The 5,072-nt window shown below is 41.3% G+C and overlaps 1 long non-coding RNA gene across 1 annotated transcript in view; it reads left to right on the forward strand.

Annotated features, from left to right (window-relative positions):
• Positions 1–5,072, forward strand: part of LOC104909718 — a 13,537-nt gene extending 8,465 nt beyond the window's left edge. The window contains exons 3-4 of the long non-coding RNA XR_002112095.1: positions 3,068–3,335; positions 4,900–5,072. This is a non-coding gene — a long non-coding RNA (uncharacterized LOC104909718). The remainder of the gene's footprint in view (positions 1–3,067; positions 3,336–4,899) is intronic.

The following is a 5,072-nucleotide window of genomic DNA, read 5'->3' on the forward strand; positions in this document are numbered from 1 at the left end:
TTTTGCTGCCATTTCCATTTTTCTTGCTACCGTAAAATATTTTTTAGCAGCTGCTTTTGCATTAAATTGATCAAGAAAAATCTCTCTGCTCTCAAAAAAAAGATTTTTAACTCTCTTTTATTTGTCCTTATTTTCCTCAGCGGAAGTAGCATCTGTTGTATTTTGTAGCTTGCTGTACCAAAAGCATCTCTGTGTTTCCAGTTTGGGATCCTTTCTCTGTTGTTCTATTCCAAGCCTCACATTCCTAAGGATCTCAATTCTGTTACCTAAACAACAGCCATCTACTGCCATTTCAGTGCCAGAATGTTTCTGGCACGTCTCAAAGCAATGGCAGAGGGGATATGGAACCCACCAGTGATGTGTGCCCCACCAAGGGTCAGCAGAAGCAGAGTGGATAGACATGGATTACGGTAAAAACGGTAGGTGAGCAGCTGAGGGTGCAGTGAGTAGGGCAGTTAGTACTTGTGAGGATTTGGTTTTGAGTTTCTCAGGCAGCCTCTCATCCTCAGCTGGGTGTTACCTAGCTTAGTGTGGGCACATAAGGTACAGAGGGAGTGCATTAATCAAAGGAGAGAAGCTAAAGTTTGATCAGCTTTCAAAACCAAGAGAACCTTAAGCTGAACATTGAAAAGAAGGCCAGAAGGAGAGTGGTGAGTCCCCTGCAAGATTGCAAAAGGTGAGCTGTGAGTGATAACCCCCTGGAGCAGGCAGGTGGACAGGTGGATGTGTGAACTGCATTGTAATCTGCCCGTCATGCATTGAGGCAGCGGACCACATGAGATGTCTGTTCAGTATGGGGTGCCACAAGAAGCTAGCGGTTGTGGTCACTGTTGATCCCAGTAAAGAGATGTTCTAGGAGGCAGCAGACTGGGATCCTGTGCTGTCTAAAGTATTGTGAGGGCCATAAACAGGGCGTAGGAAGCAAGCAAAGAACGCCTTCCAGAGGAGGCAAAGGAGCAGAGAGACAGTATTAAAGCATGTTGGGAAATGAGGAAACAAGATGGAATTGTGTAGCCTGTAAGGCCAAGCTATATACCTCTGAAAAGATTGGGAAGGAAAAAAAGGAAGAGTTAAATTGTAATAAACAAGGAAAATGAGATTCATTGTGGTCTCCCTTGACCAGAAGTGCTGAGCAACGGAGCTCAGGCAAAGCATATGTGTGGTTTTACAGCAGTTCCTTTTGCCTAAAAAGTAAGGGGGCACAAGAATGGTAGGGCTCAAATGGCTGCCCTAATGGAGCAGCCATCCCAAGACATGGCAGGAGGAGGTTAAGTAGTAGGATATGGTGTTGCCAGGCTACCAACCTTGCGTGCATGATAAAACAGGCTATATTGGCTGGGAAGTGCCACTGTATTTGGGGGGTAACATGAACGTAGCAGCATAAAAATGCTCCAAGGAAAAAAGATGTGCTATGAAATACCAATTAACAAGGTTTTATAATAGGATCATACCAGTGATCTCCTTCTTAGGTTGAAGACCAGTGATCATGACATGACTAGGAAATGTTCCATGAAATGAAAGGAGCTGCAGTTTTAAGACAGGCAGTAAAGTGGGTAGTTGTAACCTCCCTCTGTAGACTGGACTGATGTAGTGCTAGGGCAAGGTGCAGAGGTAACAAATTTTGACATGTTATGTGGCTGTTTCCTAGAGCAAGCTGTAAGAGAAGACACTGACCTGTCACTGGTTTCAAGAGGTGCATGGTACCTGCTTCAAGAGGTATCCATAGGCTCTGTAACAGCTGTCTCTACCTATTCAAATTTTAGCGAGAGCAAGACAAATTAACAGAACATGAATATTGAATTTCAAGAAAGGCAACTCAGTAAAAATGAAATATCTTGTGAAAAACAGCAACAACAGAATAAAACAACCTTGAAGGCAGTAGACTAGGAAGTGAGAAAACTGGAGGCTTCTAAAAAATGATCTATTACAAGCTTAGGTAACTTTTTAAGAAGACAGAATGTAAGTCCAGTAAAATGCCTTCATGGCCTAATAGAAAAGTCAGGGCTATCACAAGAAGAGATTTGGTATTGAAAAATGGAAAAATTGCCCAAATGAGGGGAGCCTGTATATGGTCAAATGTAAACAGGCAAGTAGGAAGGCAAAAAATTCCCCCATACTAATGGCTCAAAAGTAGCCTTGGAAAAGATGCCTGAGCTGCTAGTAAAGAGTTCTTCAGATGTCTCAGAAGCAGGAAGCTGGACATGGAATTGGTAGGATCACTTGCTAACCAAAGATGAAAAGTTCTCTCAATACTTCTGTGAGCTCCGCTGGGCTCCATGAGAAGCTCAATTTATTTGCATTGGCCTTCTCTTCTGCTGAGGAGATTCCTATGCCCAACGCTTTTTTCACAGCAGGAAGGGTAGAGGAGCCAGATTGGGCTAGATCAGTCAGGTACATTAATAAGTTCCTGGGACTAGAAAGCATGCAGCTTGGGCTTCAGAAGTAACTCTACGGTGAAATTCTCCCTATCCAACCCACTGCTGGACTTGGCAAAGGACAGTAGAATTACAATTGTAATTCCTACCTACAAAATAGGGCCATAAAGGATCCAGAAATGTACAGAGCGGTGAGTTTGATTTCTACACCTGGCCAGGCATTGTAAGAAAGAGCAAAGTCACTGAAAGTGAAGATGGTAAACACAATTATCTTGGAAAGTCTTCATCTCTGCAACAACATTCTGCCTTGCTCTTCTCGTCAAATTTTGTATCTTCATCAAATGACGTGAACTGGGGAATCCAACTGACATATTCATTGTGCTTACCTAGGTTCACCACTCTTCTGATCCAATAGTGCATTTCCTGTGCTTTCAGACACAAAGTCTAAATTCTTATTGATGTTTGAAGGAGTTGGACTTGAGCCTTGTGGGTTCTTTCTAACTCAGGGTATTCTGTGAACCTATTCTTTCCTTCTTTGTGTGGCCTTTGCCAATAGAAGTAAATTGAGTCAGAGAATAACAAAGAACCTATGTGTTGGTAATATGATGCTGCAGTGTGTCTTCTTTTAGCATCTACTTCATAATTCAGGTGTTTATTCTTGCTCTCTCCCTTTCTGTGTTTTCTAATGACAGCAGGAGATTTCTTCCCTGAAACTTTTCAGCTCATTCCCTCAGACTGACAAATCACCAAATGTAATTTGCCTGCTGCTAGAAGATCAGCAGAGATGTCCCAGCAAAACTGAACTCACAGAATCATTCAGAGCAGGATGTGGCGTTAATGAGAGTTTAATTACCCAAGCATTTGTTGAAAACAAAAGATGACAGGTCACAGACGGTTCATCCAGGTTTTAATGTGCTGGTGGAGAGTTTTGATACAGAGCTAGTGAAAGCGACTTGGAAGGTAAGTCCTTAACATTTATTTCTAACTAGTATGGAGAGCTGAGAATTTCGTTTTGGAGGGCAATTTATGTAATGGTGACCACAGAATGATACAGTTCACAGTTCTCTGGGAGACAAAGCAGTTCTGGTGACAGAACAGTCAGGCAGGGTCCAGGTGTGTTTTTAATTTATAATTTAAAAAAAGAAGGGGGGAAACTGGAGAATTATTTCCAATTGGTCACTTAGCTTCTGTTCTCTGCAAATGTTCGAAACAAATAGTTAAACAGTATTTTTGCAGACAGCCTTGAGGAAAGAAGAAAGTTCTTAACATCCATTATGAATTTGTCAAGAACAAACCGTACTAAGTCAATCTAAATTCTTTTTACAAAATGGTAACATATTACAGGTAGGAAAGAATCAGCGGGAGTTGACATTTGACATTATCTCACATACTGTTATAAGTAAGCTAGGGAAAAATTGTCAAAATTAAATTGTTGTAGTGAAGGAGAAAAGCTTATTGAGCACCCATCAGGTGATGTCAATTGTTTGTTTGTTTGCACCTCCTTTTGGGCAGAAAGCTTAAATAAAAATGAGGTGCACCTGAGAGAGTAAATGTGAAGAAACAGAATGATTGGAGGGCTAGAAACCATTGCCTACCTGCTCAGCAGGAAGAAAGAGGCCAGTCTTTCCGAAGCACTCGAAGTGTGAGTTTGAATACATGGAAGGACTGTAAGGAAGAAGAGAACAAAATATTTCCATAATTATAGAGGTGAGGGCAGATGGTAGTATGTTTTCTTGCACTGATAGTGCAGCAGGGATGTCTCAATCAAGGTATTAGGAAGATCTGTCTGGGATAGATTCCAGAGTGGCAGTGTTGCCGGAGCTTTGTCATTGGAAGTGTTTGGGATGGATTGGATGAATCTGTCCTGGAAGAGATGGAGGTACAGGTCCTTCCTGCGGTGGGATCCTGCTCAGGTAACCCTGAGATTACACACTCTTCCTGTCCTGAGTTGTTGTAATTTAGTATCTTTAAATTTAAAATGTTTCCTGAACTGTTTCTCCTTATTTTTGTGCTCTATTTTGCATTCTCTTTGACGTGATACTTTCTTTAAATAGTGCCACTGATGGTTCTCAGCTCATCTGTTTAACCTAAATGCAGTGCCTTAATTATTATTATTAATATTTTTAATACTTGTATTCCTAGTCTATTAAGGCAATCTGATATTTGATGAAGTAATTACTGAGGAGCATAACTACCTTGCTGAATAGTTCAGCAAATAGTTGAGGAACAGGAATAATTTTCAATTAGTTTTCTTAATACCTCTTGGTGTTCTTGGGACTCTACCTGCCATGCGCTTGGTTCCTTGCTCCTTCTATTTACTCTTAAATCCTCATCTCTAAAACTAGTAAGCTTATTGATGAGGTGTGTCTCAGTTCCTGTACTCGTATTGTCATGTTATGTCCCTGCAGGCATGCTGCTGCACTCAGTACAGCCCAGGTTGAGCAGTGGAATGACCCTATGTGAATAAACAGTGACAATGTGAAGTCACTCACGTCTGGATTTGTCTCTTATGTGTTTGTCATAGTTATGTTTGAACAGAAGGAAAGTTAAATGGATAATGGCTGCTGTCTGGTCTCTGGTGTATATCAATTATTCTCAAGGAAATATCTTTCCTTTGCTGAGTGGCATATATCTACCTGCTCTCCCTGCCCTTCTTCTAAGGATCTGACAGAGCAACCAGTCAACATTTTCATCTTC

Source organism: Meleagris gallopavo, chromosome 2, assembly GCF_000146605.3.
Source record: "Meleagris gallopavo isolate NT-WF06-2002-E0010 breed Aviagen turkey brand Nicholas breeding stock chromosome 2, Turkey_5.1, whole genome shotgun sequence".
Taxonomy (NCBI): Eukaryota; Metazoa; Chordata; class Aves; order Galliformes; family Phasianidae; genus Meleagris; species Meleagris gallopavo.